Source organism: Pseudomyrmex gracilis, unplaced genomic scaffold (genome assembly GCF_002006095.1).
Source record: "Pseudomyrmex gracilis isolate BER0280 unplaced genomic scaffold, ASM200609v1 scaffold_16, whole genome shotgun sequence".
Classification (NCBI taxonomy): Eukaryota; Metazoa; Arthropoda; class Insecta; order Hymenoptera; family Formicidae; genus Pseudomyrmex; species Pseudomyrmex gracilis.
Window position 1 is genome coordinate 952,729 of NW_018020600.1, and position 19,570 is coordinate 972,298.

A 19,570-nucleotide genomic window follows, 5' to 3' on the forward strand; every position below is an offset into this window, starting at 1 on the left:
ATGTTTTCGACGACCCTCATCTAGCGAAATATAATAAAGTAGATAGCATCTGCGTTTGTGTATGGATCCTCGCAAGGTAAATACGAAAATCTTAGCGCAATAACTGTCACGAGGTCCGATAACCCGCAGAGTTCGATAAGATGGAAAACCGCCGAGACTAATTACACACGCGTTACTATCTAAGTTAATCAATCAGGTGCGACCCTCCAGAACAAATTATTTACAAGTGGTCGAGTTGAGCGGGTTTCTCGCGCTATCTCGCGTTTCTTCGTACTATTAGGAACCGCGTGCTTTCTCGCCGGTCGACCGCAGCTGCTCGCCCTGCCAAATCGACTTGATACGCGATCAAGACCAAATAACAAAATTCTCTTTCGTTATTTGGACTAATAGGAGAGGCGACGGCCCGGAAAGCCGGAGATTCCTGGTTCGATTCCTAGCTAAGGAGTTTTTTTCGTAATATTTTAAATTAGTTTGGGGGGGTATTCGGGGTCCTTCATATATGTGATGCAAATCCTGCAAAATGCTCTTACAACCTTATATATTTCGTTAAAATTCTCTTTGTTCTACGCGATACCGGCGGCGAACCAGTGTTTTCGATTCGTCTCACAAAAATTTGACACAGTGGCGCAACAGACAAAAAAACAATGCGGCTTCGAAACTCACCTTCGTAGCTCAGCAATGTTGTTTTCTCGCTCGCTTCCGGTTGAATCAAACTCGCCTCTTCTGCCTCGTCTGTTTTGATTAGGCCAATCTCGCCTTCAGGTTACCTCTCACTCTTGTTTTACTCTACTTACAAGTGTCGCTCAAATTTGCACTCTAACTACCTATTCGCTTCAAGTCTGACGTATCAGTTCTCGTCTCGCGATTTTTGCCACTTTATATACTCAGGTGACGACAAAAGACTCAGGAAGACGAGGAGAAGATTTCGGTTGTGACAAAGGTGAACGGGTTCATTTACATCTGTCACGTGACATTATATACATCTAAACATTATATATATATAGTATTTTGTATGTGTATGTGTATGTGAAGAGTACACTTTTGAATATATACATATATAGAATAAATATAAGTATAAAATAACAAAAATTAATAATAAATTAATGTTATATACTTTAGAACAAAAATATTCACAAGACATCCAAGAACATCTCGAATGGTTACGATATAACGTACAACCTTGATCAAGAGTAATTAATTCTTGGCAAATAACTTCAAAAATTAGAATTAATGAATTAAAAATACACGATAAAGGAAAACAAAGTAAAAAATCCTAATATTCATGAATATATCATACAATATCTAGCTTTAAATACTTTAAAAGGATATTCATTTTGGTATATATTCTTATAAATATGTTATATACATACAAATACATACTATATACATATGTAATATTATTTTTATTTTAGTAATTTATTATATGTTTTATTACTTTATATTATTTTTATTACTTTTTAGTTAGAAATTGATTTTGAAGATATGTATCCAGAATCAGTTCTTAAACTGTATGAAGAATGGCCAAATTTATATAACTTTATTTTATAACTATTAATACAATCTTTTTAGGCTCTGAAGTTTTTAAACATAAGTATATGTAAATAAGTATATGTAAATGCGATTAATCAGAGTCATTTACTGGATGTTTTTTGCGATGATATTCGTGTATATATGTGTACACATATGTACGTGTTCACGTAAATCTTACACGTGAGTTTTTTTATTGAGAATTTTCAATTCCTAAAATTCATACAGGATGCTAGTTTTGCATCTCATATATGAGAGATTTCGAATACTCCTTTAATTAATTTTTAAAATATTGCAAAAAAAAACTCAGCCAAGAGTCGAACTTGGAATCTCCTGCTTTCCGGGCCGTCGCCTTTCCTATTCGGCCATCGAGGCACTTGAGTGATATAAAATCTAATAAAAAGATGATATCAAAATATATACTATTGTATCTATTTTGATATTATCTTTTTTTTATTAGATCTTACTTATGTATGTTTTAGATAGCAAAATAATTTAGATATCTAATATCTACAAAAGATGCTTTGCTACAAAGCAAAACTGCTTTTCTAGCAAAATTGTTTGTTTTGCATAGCTAAGTGTATCTGTTACTATAGCAAAAGTAGCTTGCTAATATGACAAATTTGCTCTGCTCAAATTGATAAAATATTCTGTTGAAAGAACAAAAATGTCCTGCTAATACAGTAAATTTATTTTGCTCTAATATCAAAATCTATTGTTACTTTAGCAAAACCAATTTGATGGTACATAAGAATCATTTTGTTACATAACAAAATAACAAAATATTTTGCAGATTAAGCAAAATGTTTATAGCAAATAAAATTAATATTTCAAGTAAGGCTTTTCGCTGGCCATATAGTAACAAAAAAGTTTGTTATAGCAGTGGGAAACTGTCTATGGCAACAAATATTTTTTTTCGTGTATATTTCGGATACGAAAACTGAAGAAAACGCCGAAGAAGCCGTAAAGTTATCATTCCCCTCTCCCAGAGTGACCGCATGTAATTTTGCTGAAAGAAACGACAACGAAACCGAAACCATGAGCGGACGGAACGAATTGTCCATTTATTTTACGACCGTAAGAAACGGTCTCCTTCCCGTAAACAATTTAATTGTCGCGGGAGATTAATCGCCGCGGGCGGAATTAATGGGAGGAATGCGTTTATTTCGTAGGTACGCGGGCACGTAATTAATGAGAAGGACGCGCTGAATGTGGTCCCGACAAACCGTGGGTGTCCACAGCACTTACGACACAAGGACGACGACGACGACGACGACGACGACGACGACGACGACGACGACGACGACGACGACGACGACGACGACGACGACGACGTCGGCGACGTTGCCGTGGCCAACAAAGGGAAGTCCATAGTCATCCTGGATGATATTAAAGGCGATTACGTAAAATGCTTAATAATACCACGCTAACCCACGGGATGCGTCATGGTCCATTATTTTCCCGTCTTGGTAACTGCACGGCTCGAAATTTGCGCGACGGCAACCGCCTATTTGAGAAAATTTACGCGTGTCTGCTTGTAATTAAACCGTGTAGAAAGTGACATTTGTGTGAGACATGGAAGAGAGAGATAGAAAAAACAAAGTACAGAAATTTTTAATGAAATCGTTGCTTCAACTATATCTGTATAAGTTTGAAGACAATTTCTTTTTTAATTTCTATAGATTTCTTTTTTATTCTTTAAAAGTATTGCACCATTCTTTTCTCTCTTTCTTAATTTAAACTTAAATTTTCAATGTCTAAGAATCTTGTCGGACCAGCTACCACGAAATCGATAAATCATTATCGCAGCCACCCCGTGTTTGCCATCCGTGGAACCGCAAATCCAAGGAAAGCCCATAATGCTGTTTCTCAGGACGACCGCAGTAAAGAAGACACTCCCTATCTCTCTCTCTCTCTCTCTCTCTCTCTCTTTCTCTCGTGAGAAATCGGGTCGCGGCTATTACTCCGCATCGATTCCCTCTTCTTCTTCGTCGGTGTCGCACTCGTACTCGAATGCTCGAGAGCAGAGACGTGTCCACGTCTTAAAATACAATGATTGGCACTTAAGAAAAGGTCAAGTGAATGCAGTTAATACCTAGTGGCATATACGATCGGCGTCTCGAGTGTGTTTACGTGGACAATCTTAATCGGCGATGGAACGAAAGCTTCTTCGTGATGAACCTACGATCAGGTGGGGTGGCGTTAGAAGGGCAGGAGGACGCGCAGGGCCAGATGCAAGAGAACAAGGCAGATAGAGGTGCGACGTAGAAAATGCCTCTCTCGAGGCGCTCGCTACGCTCTCGCTGGCTCGTGACTGAGTGCTTGTAAACTCGCTCTCTCCACTCTCTGTATCGTCACGATCGAACCCGCCGCAAACACCGTCGCACAAACACACGCACGACGACACCTGACCTCTCGATATCGACCAGTGACCGCGCACGGAAGTGCGCCGATAATTTTTTTTTTTTTTCCGTCGTGTATCATCTCGCGAGTAGCCGCCGCGTCGAGGATTATCATGCCCGCTCAAAAGAGAAGAAAAAAAATAAACTTGCCCAAACAGCAATGACAAAAAAAAACAATTTTACGTCATCGAATTCAACACGACACGAATTTTAGTTACATTTCCGCTTTACTACGCGAATGTTGTTAAATAATCAGGATAAACAAATGCGGATTTTGGTGTTTGGAACATTGATTGGAACGGTATCTACTTTTCTCTCGATCATGGCGATTATGTAATCGTCGGTTTTTCGCCATTTTCAACGCGATTCGAATTAATCTTGTTAATCTCGATATTCTTGTTGTAGACCACATCGTTTATCTCGACATAATTGTTAATGTTTTCGCAATGAAACGACAAAATAGATGAAAAATTCATATCTTATGATTTTTAGCTTGGCCAATGAAAAGTTTTGATTTATATCCCGTATTTATTCAAAGTATAAAGTCATCTTCTAACACCAATAATATTTTGTCAGAAACTGTGTTATCGATTCTTCATATCTTTTCAATGTTTCCAATGTAAACGCTGCGTTTCATTTCAGTTAATTAGATCGTTTAATATCAAACTTTACGCGCATGTGTATCTAGGAATAAAGGGTACAATAGGTATAAATGGTATAATCTCCAATTTGCATGAATTACGCGATAATATTGTGTGCAAGTAGTATAAATTTTGAGATCTCTCTCCTACGATTGTTGTGTATATCGGAGCGTCATGAATAACATCATATAAATGCAGTCGGGATATGTGAAATGCGCCGTGAAAAGTTGAGGCAATATTGATGATAACGTGATAAGCTACGCATAAATCGAGTTTAAAGTCTGTGAATCCCTCAAACAGATAAAAAAGCAAAAACAAATAGAAAAAATTTTAAATCGGAAAACGGTAAAGAATAAAAATACTTATAGAGAAACATATTATCTCTGTGTGTATTCGATTAAATTTAATCGGGCACATTGTTTTCGAACTTATATTTTAAACGACTTAACGTCTTCACGATAAAGTAAGAATTATGAGAGTATGTACAATACACACACACGTAGAACACCGTACAGTAATAAGTAGAGCTCAGTATTCGCGAATGTTATGATCCGTGTAATCCCTGTGATTTTCATTGATAATTATCCGAAGAGGTACAACCACGGATACTTGCACGTGCAATTACTCGTGGCGGGCGCGTTTTCGCAGATTTTATCGTTTGCGCAGCAGATAGATACGATAGACCCTCATTATTAGCTCGACAAATAATCCCCATGGATTTTGCAGTAACAAATTATCTAGGACTCAAAGCAGTTTATTCGAATAGGCGCACGTTGACCGCTGATATTTGCATATAATAGTATCCCAATTTCTACGTGACGATTACAAATTCGAAAACGTACAATCGAGATCTTTTCACGTAGAGCGCGACGATTATTATTTCTATGTTATTAATGTATACTCGAAAATATATATATATCTAACCGGTAACTTGGTGGCTCGTGATTTCATAACGAGTGTGATGAACATAAAATGTCAAGCACAGATACCTGTAAACGCATCTATTTCTGATTTACATAATTTACGCATCATCCGGAATCAAGCTACATATTAAAACCAATAATGTACTTGTGATATGAACAATATATATTAATTGGCGCAGTTCAAACACATTTTGTATATTGAAATTAAACTGCAAGAGTAATTTAACCGCGTCAATCAATTTCGAAGTAACATGGGTTAGTTATTGCGATAGAAATTTGGCAGAATGTAATTTTTTTTTTACAGCAAAAAGTTTTATAAAAATGTTTATAAAAGTTTCTTCGGTTCAAATATGTACTCAATATCGAGAACTTTTTAATTGACACGAGTAAAACTTCAAGCGGAAAATTTCAATCTCACCATAAAACCAATTGTAAGCGTTTTTTTTCTGGTTTATATGAGAAAATCGATATTCGCTGGTCACTAAAAAAATTCACATCTTTAATATCTTACCGATGTCAGCGAAGTTGGTGGCGATCGGAAAAGATGATAAGAACGAAAGAAAGAGAACAAGGTGGAACGAGACTTACGTGAAAATTACGAAGAATCTTCACAGAGAGAAGAGGAGACTTTTTCTCGATCTTCTCGAAGTGAATTTCAAGCTTCCGAACGGCGCGCGCAAGGTGCTGCCGATTTCTTGTAATCGTGCGAGTCAGCAACCGCACGCGCGAATGACGGTTATATTCGGTTCAGTTAACGAAAACCGCGGAACATTCCGAGCGTTAATATTCATTCATAGAAATGAAACACGCAAGGACGACAGCCGCGGGGAAAATGAAATTCCGCGAATGCACGTACATATACGTACGTCATTATCAATGAATGAATTCACTATTGCGATGAAGAAGAACGCGCGCCGGATTTAGCTAATTATGCGCGTCTAATTTCCACGTGACAGAAGTAAAGCTTCATTAAGCGAACATGATGAGACAAATCTGCGTGGCAATGTCGTTACGCACACAAGAAATTACCGTATATAGATAATTATAAGCTACTTTAGACGGATAACGTTTTGAATGGGTATACGCCAACTGTAAGATCTGCTAAAAAAGGTAAGACGCAGTAATAAGTAGCATACGCTAAGACGTATTAGCGGACAGAAATAACATAACAATGAGTTCTACATAAGAAGATTGAGTTTGTTATTTCGTACATACTATTATGCGTATTTTCTCATGTCAATAATGCACAGGTTTAAAGAAAAGCTGCCACATTTCACAATAAAAGTTTTTTTTTCCCACTGTAGTGCGTTCAAAAAATATATTTTTCAGGTATCAGTAATTTGTTTAAATAAGAAATTGATCTTTATGCTAAACTTTTCTCGGGGTGCAATGTGAGAGAAATTACAGATACGCTATTTGATGAAAATTAGGTTTTGGTAAAAATATACAAACCTACGTCTAAAATATAACATGAAATATATCTGCTGTTGGATGTGAAAATAAGCAACTGTTTCTTGTTAATCGCGAGCGATAAATCCGGGTTTGTCGTACGGTCCATTCGCCTCATAATAATTTTCACGAAAGATTATACGACGGAAAAAGAAGAAAGAAAGAAAGAGAGAAAGAGCATGTGAACGAAACGTGAATGTGAACGAAACAGAATGGAAAAGAAATAATAATGAGGAAAACGAGGTAGAATGAGACGCGAGAGGATTAACTCCCAATGCCGGTTTCTATTCAGTTTTGCGTCACATTAAACACACCGACGTTTTAAAACGTACGAGAAAAACAGCCGCCTGCATGCCGACTTTCACGCGTTATCTTTTTCTAGTCGCAGAGTCCGGCGCCTTTCTTCACCACGTTTACAAGCACAAATTTCCAAGCTTGAAATGCGCTTCGCGTTTCTGCGCAAACGCGATTCCGACGGACCAGTAGCGACTGTAAAGACGAAATTTCCTTCGCTCTGTAAAGCAAGTAAAATACGAGCCGAGACATTCACAAAGTAATTACAACGAGAGAAAAGAACAACGGTTTTTTATGATAGCTTTTTTTCTTCAGGATAAAAGTAGAACGCGCACGTAGGTAATTTTTCGCGATATACAAAGTGAAAAATCCTCGATATTTTCAAAGCTGTGTGATGTTCCGATTAATAAAGTTACAATAACTGTGCTCCTCGCAAGTTGTTTGTTTGATACATTCGCTGCACAACACAGTAGAATAGTAAACAAGCGACGCGACAAGTTTGAGACGAGCGTTTTCAAACAAACGACGAGTTATTAAATACGGCGAATTTTAATTTTGAGAGTAACTTTTCAATACTACTCCTTCTACCCCAAATGCACTCCCGTGACGACCTCCACCGGCCTGCTGTTGTCACTTTACCGCCGTTCTTCCTGCTGCTCCTCGTCGAGCAGCCGGTTTATGTTTATGCTTTATGGAAGTTTCATATTAAATTTATGACGTCGCTCGTCCCGCGGAGTTTTATGATTTCGCGGCTGTAAACGTGCTCTGGCAGATTTATGTCTCGAAATTGGAATTAAAGTCGCGGCGTCGCGTCTCTACGCGCGCCGCTGTTACATCGTCGGCCGTTTATCGGGAACGTAAATTGTAAACGGCGGTGTGACGGGACGCGAGAGAATCGATACGATGGACATCGGTCGGGAGAGAAGCAGCCGCGAAACCCTGTTCGATCAGAAAATAGATACTCGTTTTATGAAGAGGATAATGGCATGTCGCGTCCGCGTTTCAAACATTTCGTTGTGGTGCGTCAGACTCTCTTGTTGAAAAAGAGAAACCTGAGAAGGTAATTGTACAAAATAGAAGAGCGGTGAAATCGCTTTGTCATGCTGGTTGTGGGTTCCGATGTTTGTGCGCGAAGTGCGGCATAACGAGAGTCGCTGTTCTCGAATAGACATACGCTATACCATACATCGTAAATATGCGCGCGCGAAGTCGTCGTAATTTAAGAACAAACAAAGCGCAAACGTGCTTACATTTACACAAACTGTAGCAATAAAGGAATTAAAGTTTAATTATCATTGGTCTTTCTCTCTCGTTTTATGTGTTTCGCTAAATGTCACGGATGTTGCCTCATTAACCGCTTGATTCTTTTATGATTACCAAGAGACATGAAGCGTGTATTAATATTGCTCGCTGCAGTTGCAACTGCATCGCTGGGAAATGTTACGTTTATCAGGTATTTAAAACGAATTTAAACGACGAGGACCGAGTTATTTACTCGGAATGAATACTTGGCGAGAAACGGACGACGAGTGTGCGAGCATGGAGAGCAGAAGTGGTTGCAGCACAAGAACGATGTTGATGAGTTTTAAAGCGCAGCGAAATTACCGCCGGCATTCGCCAGCCGAGTCTTTCATTCGATCTTTGTTGTACTGAGGCATCATGAGAGACAAAAATCACGCGACCCAAATCTCCATTTAATTCTTAAAACGCGCTCTCAATTTGCTGCCGCGGACGGCGCAAAACCGTCGGCCGCGCCTTCGTCGGATTTTCTATTTTCTTCTGTTTTTTTCGTGGTTTGTCGAGCGCATATTCGATATAGCGCGCACGATAAAGCGCCGCAGTAACGAACAATGAAATGTTTATCAAGTGCCGCTGCGTAATGGAGTTCGTGGACGGATTTAAATGTGCGCCGCGTACTGAAAGCGGCGGGCGGCGACTCGAGCGGATACTCCGCGAAAGAAACGTGATTTTGACGGGCGTGACGAAAAAAAATCTCGTTTTATATGTTCGCGTTCGTTACTTCTCGGCTGATGAAAAATTCGCTAAATAATTTATCAGCTCGGAAAGTGCCCGCGTAAAACTCTTGTTTATTGATGCGGGCGTAAATCTCGGCGACTATCTTCCCGTCGCTGTCTTCGTGCGATGGCGCGTCGTGATTAATGCCCGCACCGATAGCAATAGTTCCGCAAAAGATTATCAATTTCGCCTTCGACGGCGCGCAAGACGAACGGGTCGCGCGTCTTCTGCGTCGCGCGACGATAAAACTGATTCAGCGCGAGAACTTCCCGAGGATCAGAGACCGTATAAGACTCGGGGAAAAGTCTCCCGCAAACTCTAGGAGACGCTAATTAATTAAACGCGTACTTCTCCCTTCCCGCCCGTCTTGCTTGTCGCATTCACATAGCAAGAGACGCATCGTATATTTAGTAATCTCTCTTTTCATTACCCTCTTTCGTTCGCCAGACTCGCCGGACTTTTCCTCACACAAGTGCGAGGCGCGCGTGCGGTGTAACGCAATTTTGCATTTTTCAACATACATCACGCCGCATAATATATGTACTTTTGACAGCAAACACGTACAGAAAGTAAATTATTCAAAATAAATTACATTTTTTGTAAATTTCCTCAATTTCATCAAAGAACAGCGCATTCGATCATCGAGTAGCTTCGGTGTCGGAGATTTGTTTGTCGCTGTCTTTCGGCGATATATACGCCGCCCGCTTAATACGTACGATATTCTAGCAAATGGCCCGCGTACTCAATTTACTGACTTATTGAAACAAATGACTACTGTAGGAGGGAGAATAACTACAGTCGAAATTGCCATCTCCCTCACATGCGTGTGCGACGTACACACGTGCGTGTGCGTGTACTGACTTTGTATTCACCGAGGAAGTGCTTCGAACAAGGCAACGTCAACAACAACCACTGCCGGTATAGTTTAGTTATGCAAATAGTAAGCTTTAGGCGGAGCAAGAAGAGACAGGTTGTTTTCTCTCGAACAATTCCTCCTTTTCTTTCTCCATCTCTCTCTCTCTCTCTCTCTCTCTCTCTCTCTCTCACCACTAAATTAAAATTCCTTCCCACTGATTAAATTCAAAATCCATTTAAAATAGCAACCGATAATTGAGAATTGGACGATTACTTCTAAATTCTACCAAACACGGTTTATCACCGGCATAGATTAGACAACAGTTAACAAGACCCAAGCATCTCGTTGCATCAATGAAAATAGAATAAAAAACGAGCAGCAGTCCTGTAAACTCTGTGAAAGTGATTTCGCCAAAGTGGAAAATAAAGAGGGAAAAGTGATAAGAAGCGAGATGAGAAAAATGAGATATGGTCCGTCCTGCGTTATAAACAATGCATGAGTGTGCATGCATTCGCGCGAGCGTGTATTACGACTTTTACACAATCGAATCCGCGCATTCGCCGGCTGCAAGTGCAAACGTGGGACAAACGTGGGTGGTTTCGAACAGACGGAAAGAGAGGGTGGAGAAGAAAGGAAGAGGAGGATGGCGATGGTGCCTCATAGTCGACTGCAGTTTACTTTAAATCTCCCGGATGGTTCCTCGTCCGCCTTCCCGGTTTAAGATAAGCTACGGGGTCCGCCCGGAAAACGGAAGTAATGGCTTACCAGATATTATCAACTGCTACATAGGGCGTACCGTAAAGGGGAGGTACGCTGGTTGGCGGAGAGCCGCTCCATATCCTACATCACTTTTAAGGCACTACTGTACCGAAACTAACAAGCGCCGTAAACTTTTCCACGCGGCTTACCGCATTACGTGCTGGAATAAGCGGCTTATTGAATTCCGGAGCGCTCAACCAAAAGCTCTACCTTTACCCATCGCATTACAAACTTTGTGCCATTTGTTGTACCGATTGCACGCTTCCTCTCTACGCTTTCCTGTACCTTCTACGCACGTCAACGCTATCATCAATCTTACCGTGTTGGCATCGACGCGGATTCCTTGTAATCATTAATGCTAGTAATTTTTCCAGAAATTAATGATCTCCAGTGATTAATTATTACACGTACTTGTGCTCTCTTTTACAATGTATTAGTTCGATGTATTATTGCATATCGATTTTTGTGAGGAAAAAAAGCAAACTACTGTTAAACATAAATTATACTTTTAAATGTTACATGTATGTTTAACTTTTTTTATGTTACTTCTACAATATCGAATGTCATGTGCTTTTTATATAGTTGATAAATGGGACATGCTTTCTAAAAGAGACCAGATGAAAGATTAGGAAAAGCTGAAAGAGATCCTTCTCAATGAACGCGAGCAAACGGTGGTACAAGTTTAATGGTTAGTTAAGAGAACGCGCGATATCAGACTGTCTGACCTGCCGGAGGCTCGAGAGAGAAGTCACAGAAACTCGCAAGAGTAGGTGTTTGCTGAAGAACTTCCCATCTTTATTCCATCTGTAAAGGAAAACCTCTTCAACTTCAGCCGGAGTCCGCGAATTATGATCTGAGATAGGCGGCTCGAGCCTCCTTGGAGAAGAGACCGGGAAATCTGATAAGAAATGAAATTCTACTCGAGAACATTTGGATTTTTGAGAACATTTTAAGTGGAAACATAACAATGATTTTAAGAAGATGTAATTATGTGCACACACACAGTGCAAAACGTTATTTCTTCCTCACCTTTCACATTTATTATTCGCCAAAGATAAATATTATTAGGAAAATAAAGCAAATTATAATTAACAAGTTTTTCAATTAATGTAAATATTAATTGTTACCTTTATTGTTGTTAATTTACTGAGACGTGAAATATTTCAGACAGCTGCAAAAATGACAGCTGCAATTTGTGAATAAAATAACTCAGCTTAAACGTATTTTAATGTCAAAAATCATATGTTCTCTGTGAGCTTGAATTTCATATTTGGCTTTGAAATCGACCAAAATGAAGACAGAAATTCCTTGACACAATTTTCCACTGCAATATCGGACCGGCAATGAATCTTGCCTTGTTTTATGAGAAATATCATGGTTAGTTCGGTCAGATGGGTACTTTCCAGACCACGAAATTCCAAACTAAATCCATTTGCAGTTTGCGCACTGCTCTTTCTCGTCGCCAGCACTCGGACGTCCCCGAACGGGGTTACCAACTTCATAACAGTATCCCCAAATAATTAGAGCTCATTAAAACAATCGCGTAACACTTCAGCCGAGCTAATTGGCCCCAAAATAATATTAGGAGAATGCAATGTTAGCAACAGTTTTCCCGTGGTCAAAGTTTGCACGTACGACCTTTATTACGCCGACATCTATTAACAATAACTATTCCAAATCACAGTGTTAACTGTTTTCTAACAGTATTATAAAACATTGCACACGCGTCAAACTTATTTTATCATCGATAAAACGATTTCGTTTAAACATCGTTATATTTCAATAAAATAAACCGTAGATACATTACGTGAACTATGGATAACAATTATAGATAAAATCGAATATATTCACGTGGAACACACATAGTCAAAGAGATTTGTACCATAATGAATGTCAATTGAAAGGCTAGTCGAACTAAACTTTACCGAGAGTTGCACAGACGGTCGTTAATCATGGTTCTTAATTGCTTTGTGACCACCTACATTGAGCCGAACGAACAATTTAGAATCTGCTCCATTGATTTATCAAATAAATCGTGATCACGGTGATCCTTTATCAAAATCATAACGCGAATTTTTGTCTTAACGCAAAAGCACTTTAAGCAATTTAAATCTTGTTAATATTCCAAACTTAAAAAAATTTATTTTAATTTTTAAACAAAACCTCCGTCAATGCAAAAAAAAATATATGCAAAAGCCAGATGTACCTTGAATTTGCTAATACAATATTTATTATGCCTTATTTTTTTCGGGATTATTTTTGTATTGAAACGTGTATGTTGAATTTTTTTATAACAATATATTGCAGGATATATGCAATACAATAATTTTTTAACAGAAATGTTAATGTTTAAATTTAAATTTAAATTTGTTCTGCTAATTAAATCGCAAATAAGACACCGTGACTTTACGACGCGCTTTGAAGAATTCCGTTTCGTACCACCGGCTCTTTCACTCTCGAAATCTTTACGTGAAATCTTCGCGCCCCGAGATTGCGCCGAGATATATGGCGCGGTGTTCGGAAGCGTATAACCGATCTTAACCGTAGCGTCCGGCACGCTGAATAGAGGCGAGACGGAGCCGGAGGAGAGAGCTGGAAGCTATCTCTCTGATGGGAACTAAGCAAGCTCGAAAACCTTGATCTAGGAGTTTTCAGGTCAACCGAATTTCCGTGTAGCACGGTTCCGCAAACTTATGTGCGCATCCTTGTGAAAAACCCCATTAATCGTGGCTGTCGCAAAGGAAGATCGGAACAGAACCGGGTTGTTGCATACGGGTGTGTCGCACTATCTGACGCAAAAAAGCGAAAGTAAAGGATGATGTAATACCAAGGCGGGACCGAGAGATTCATACGAACCGCTACGTGGAAATGAAAACGGGGCACTCTCTTGGTCAGATAGGACGACTTCCGCGGAAAGGAGAATATTAGCGAATCTATTTGCCCGTATCCCCGTGTGGCTGGAAGTACGTTATTAAAATGCTAGCATCAGTTTCTTTCAAACGGAGTCCGCCTTCCAAGCCCGCCATTGCCCACCACCGTCGGCTTTCCTGCTTCTCTCATCTACGTCGTCTTGTGCGGTCAACGCAGCTTTCTGTTATCTGTTCAACAGTAACGGAAAATAAAGTAGAGCAAACGTCGCAAAAAGAGATAGCAAATACGACAAGACCCTTCAACAGCCGGATGAGAGGAACGGTTTGCCTCCGTTTCGGCAAACCAAATGACGGATAAAACACCGCCGCGTTGAATCATCCTGAGAACGCGACTGGAATTAGTCATTCCATGAATAAGCAGACAAGACCAAACGACAAATACCCGTGAAAGAATAAGTCACTCCAGTCCAGACCATAGATTCGCGTATAGTCTTAATGAATGTGGAAAAATTTGAGGAGGATATATACCGGTTGTGGAAAAAATGAGAGACAGACTGTGCAGTGTGAATGATGAACGATTATGGTTTCGTCGCTGTGTAAAACAAGAGGTAAGCAGAATACACATAAACGGCCATATGTATGTTTTATACTTACTGTATTTACACATAGTGCGCTTATATATCAGACTTTAAAGTTTTCTCTTTGAAACAAAAACCAGAGACGACTATTTATTCTGTTCCTCAACCGATCAAAACGTTATCTTCTTGCGAAGCCGCGCAAATCGAATCTAAAGAAATACGATAAAATCGAAAGATACAAACATTTTTGCAACAGAAAAAAAAAGAAAGAGAAGACTGATGTTCCATGATGATACTATCACCGCGACACCGCACAAAATGTGTATTTCTCCTAGAAAAAAAAAAAAAAAACGGCCGAGGTAATTTGCGCGCAGTGACCGGCTCCCGGTTATCGCGAATATAACCATTGCCTAGTCTGAGTAATCTCCGAGAGCCTACAAAAACCGAATATAAAAGTAGAACGGAAAAAAGAAGTTCTGAGCTTATGAAGGGGATCCGTTATACGAACACTTCCGGCAGTGTTGACATTGCAGTTGGTTGACCCGGTTGGCTCAAAGAGAAACAAGCAACTCCTGATCGCCGCTCCTGATAACGGGCAATAGAGTCTAGATTACTTCAGGGGTGCTCACATTTTATCTGTCTCGCGTATGAAGAACATCGGACCCGTAGGAAACAAATTCTGTGGACATGAAAGCACCTCTGACACATCTCGACGGACAGAGCGCATTAATCTCGAATTCATGTATCTAGATAAATTCGAACCGACGTAGCGTCGTCTCTTGATCTACCGCTTGCAGATGTCGTATCGCGAGAATGTTGCTATTTTTCCAAAAATATCGTAGAAATCAGCTTGTATTCCAATACAATGCGTTTTCAAAAAGATGCGAAGATATCAGTCACGAATATCATTCAGAGCTCTCGTGAAACCCATTATCGAACTAATGTCCATATTTGTCGAACAAAGGTAAAGATTACTCGTCAGTCGGCCGAATATTTTTTTCTGACCTCGAAAGTTTCAGCAAGATCGAAGTTCCACAAGGCTTCGTGGATGATGTATCGCGCGGGTATGGCACCGGCCGATAAAGATATAATTGAAGTCTGTGAGTGTACATACCGGCTAGTACCCATTGATCATCCCATCCAGATAGATACAACCATTTCCCGCCGGTTCGTTCAATTACGCGCTTCGTACGTAGCAGGCGTGCTTTGTAATTGGGAAACTTGCCGCTTTAACGCCTGCCGTGGGAAACGCTTCTCAACTTATCAGGTACTTAGCGAAATCATTATCTCGATTCCGCAATCTTGACAACATTGTAACCGATTCTGTGTTTTCTACTATGTAGTAGTAAAATCAACCGAGTAGACTAGAGATATTTTCTCCGCTTCGTTTTAGTTTTGATTATTTATCGTGCAGTCTATCTTTGACCTGTAACAACATAGCTTATCGCTGATTCATGTAGCGGATCGCAACTAAAAACGCTCCACATGGATAACGAAAAAAAGTTGGCGATTTATCATGTGCGCGATAACATATCGTGTATTCATCACAAGTTTGCGAGAGGAGTTTTCACTTTTGTTTTAGCGCGTGATATTAATTCGAGTTCGATAAAATGAAATTGTTGAAATTCCTCTTCTCAAACGTTCTCGTACGTTCTCGCTAAATATCTTCCATAAATTTTTATTATTATTTACGTAGTTTTGTGCGCGATATTACTAATTCCAAGTTGAGATCATTAATTTGAACGGTCGCAAGAGAGTTGGATACGGACGTGCATGTATTCCCGAGAATGAATTAAACATCGTCATTTTCAAGTCAATCCGCGATGAGCAAAATAGTTTGACATAACGTTCGGGGCGCACAATGCACACTCGCGTGCCTTCCTCCTCGAATCCCAACGTAAACTGTTCCGACAACTGTTCTGTCGAGAGAAAGGATTTTAGTGGGTCTAACCGCCCCGCGTCTCTTCCCTCTTCCCCCTTTCCACTCCCGGTATATACACGCGAGTGGTTCGGCCGATTGTTGGCGGCCGCATCCGGTTGGATGCTCGATCGAAGGATTTCGCTATTCGACGCGTAACGCTTCCGGGCGAGACAATGCGAAGGGCGGCCATTAAGCGGAGAGGATAGAGGTATTCAACGGCGGAGTGTCTGCCGATGCAGTGCCGAGCCCCCGTCAGAGAGCGAGGTCTTCAGACTTCCAGAATCCATCCGCTACGACCGACGTCGAGTATCCTCTACCGCATCCCCCACGGCATCTGTGTGTTGCGCGCCGAGTACATCGGGTTCGCCTCTTGCGAAAACAAACGATACAATAGAGCCGGCGAACCCCGAACCGTTGCGGAGTCTGCAGCTCGGCTTGCTCGACGGACGGAGACGAAGGACCGAATTCCGTGGATCGAGGCTTTCGGAACAATAGCGAGTTGTCCGCGTTTCCTCCCCGTCCCGTCTCTGCACTCCCGCGGATTACATAGAAAATGCCCGGCTCCGTTGTATATATCTACACTCCACGCCTGATAAATAGTTCCCTCCTCGCCTAATTCCATAGACGTCGACGTCTTCTCCCGTCGCCGAACCAACCCCCGCCGAACGGTACTGACGACGCGCTCCCGCTTGCAATCGTTCCACGTGACTCGCACGTAGCGGCTTGAAAAAGTGCGCCCGCCACTCGAGAGAGCCCCACCGGTCCGCAAGCTCGCGAATTGCACGACGACTAATAAATTGCGGTTTTACGGCTGCGGAACGAACACGGCTGAAAGAGGCTTACCGACGGAAATGGCGCTGGTGTTTCTTACCGCCGAGTAATGCAATACGGTTTAATGCATACGGCGGAGGGAATTAGGGCGATTCCTCTCGACTCGCGTAGTGATAAAATTTGAATTTATTGCGGCCGCGACGCACTTCTCGGTGGGCTAAGCTTCGTATAAATTTCGCCATATGGTTATCGTTCAGATGAATTTATATCGAAATTGGCAGCAATATAAAACAATATTATATGTGCGTATCCTGTTCCGGAACTTTCTTAGAAAAAGCAATTACGCAGAGTATAATTTTATGTGTCATAATTTACTTCGCACTCCGTCGCTTCTACTCTTTATAAATATTACATGACATTAATCTTATTTATAGAGTCGTGATTGAAAACATCACTTACGGAATTAACGTTGTTTTCTGGCAAATCTTTAAAATATTCAAATAAATGAGTATTTTTACCATTTTAATGGGATATGTCAAAACTTACTTGAACAAAATATGAATTTTTATCTTTGAAGTGATTCGGAACTAGAGTATCTTTATCTCATAAAACATTCAGTATACAATTATTTCGTCTAGAATGATGCTCACGCGCATTGATGCATGTAACGGAAATGTAAGTGGTATTGCTGTTGTATTTTTTTTCTTTCAGATCTCTACGGGGCATCGATTGCCGGAAATCGCTGAAGAAATCGCCGTGCATTTCAGGCCGAGGTCTACTATCGTAGGAAGATCGAGTTCCGTCGGAGCTTCGGACCGACATAAATTTTCGAAAGGTCACGCGGTACAGTGGCCAATATCCCAAGAATCAAGTCGCGCGAGCAAGCCGGCGAGCTTGCGAAATGTGCCGTTTGCTGGCTGATTAATGGAGCAGACTTATGTACCGCAGGCCTCCATCCACTTCAGCATCGAGTGCCATTCGCTTGAACATTCATCTACTCCAGTATCTTCCTAATGCGCGTCGGCGGGCGGCTATAAGTTAAAAGGAGATAGGAGTAGACCGATAACGATGTCGACGGTGGTCGTCTGCAATGTGTTCGAAATAAACGCGCTTCACTCGGAACTTCTTTGGCGCACCGCAGAACGAAAACAAGATTAAGCTACGAAGAAGAAACAGAGAGAGAAAGAGAGAGAGAGAGAGAGAGAGAGAGAGAGAGAGAGAGAAAAGGGGAGGAACGGAGCTTGGAAAATACAACTGAAATATTGATGACCCATAAATCTGAGTACCAATGCGACCGAGGCTCTTATGCGGCTATAAATAATTACTGACTTGAGTGATATAATCGACAGGTCTTCTACAAAGAGAGATCCCCCTTAATAGGTTTATTCCCGAAGGAGCTACATCTGGAATCGCTTAATTACCAGATCAATATACAATGACGGTCGGGTAAGCTTAATGCAATACCGGTTATTATTTTGCATAATATTTCACGAGATAATAATACGTATAAAAACATTTATAACTTATAGAAATGAAATTAGAAAACAATATGTTGAAACTGCGATATTCTTTTTTGAATCAATGTACATTTGATAAAAACTGAAAAAAGCAAATCAAAAAATTAAAATAAACGAATTAAAAAATTATATACTGAGTATCTAAACAATGTTGACATAGCCAAAATGTGAAAACAGATTGGATCAAATCTGTTTTCTGATCTAAACAGAAAAGTCATTTACTATCTTGCAACATTTGCAATGTTTATCGAGTTATCAATTAATAAATGTTGATTTGTATTTTCACTAATGTGATTATGGAAAACAAATAATGACCGAAATATTTCTTTCTTGTTCACGTTTTACGAAAAGATGTCACGAACGACGGCAGAACGTTAGCACGTATCTCGAGCTTAATTGTATTTCGGATATTCAGTAGTACTCGTTAGAAAACGAATAATTTGAGACTGCTTAGTGCATTCCATTCAGCAACTTTTTCGTTTGAGAAGCGAATTGGACGATTTAAAAGCTCGCTTTTAATGAAAATAGAACGAAATTGCAGATAAGAAGCATGCGGAAAACATTCTGTCCCGATGCGATTCTCAGAGAGAATGCTAAGGAATTAGAAAAATCTCAAGTGATAATTTCGTTATAAGAATGCTTTTGCATCACGTGCCGACGACGGTAGGTCGCAACGTCTTAAATTAAATCGCGAGCGATTTTATTTGAGTGTGAGAAAGCAATAAATTATAAAGTGACAGAATCCTATATTAAAAAAGGCATTTTGACCGAAAAGTGCGCGTTTGGAGTCGAATATATCGCACCTATTGTTGCCTCTTTTCCGCGTTGCCGATTGGTTGATTGGGTCAAATCGAATCGGTAAAATTGAGAGAGTAATTAATGAAAAGCGATTTTGAGACAGGTCGTCGTATATGTAGAGAAAATTAAAAACGTAACTAAAGTCACGTGACAGAAAAGAGTAGAAAAACAACACGTGAAAATAACGTGACTGTAATTTATATTATATATAACATTAAATAATACATATTATACATATAATTTATTAT

The 19,570-nt window shown here is 40.1% G+C and overlaps 1 protein-coding gene across 2 annotated transcripts in view; it reads right to left on the reverse strand.

The window, feature by feature from the left end:
* Positions 1 to 19,570, reverse strand: part of LOC109864019 (short-chain dehydrogenase/reductase family 16C member 6-like) — a 48,617-nt gene that overhangs the window by 18,657 nt on the left and 10,390 nt on the right. The window contains exon 1 of one of the 2 annotated variants that reach the window (XM_020444804.1): positions 664 to 835. The exons of the other annotated variant lie outside the window; for it this stretch is intronic. The gene's annotated coding sequence lies outside the window, so the exon portion shown is untranslated. Of the gene's footprint in view, positions 1 to 663; positions 836 to 19,570 lie in introns of those variants that run through there. 2 annotated transcript variants of the gene reach the window in all.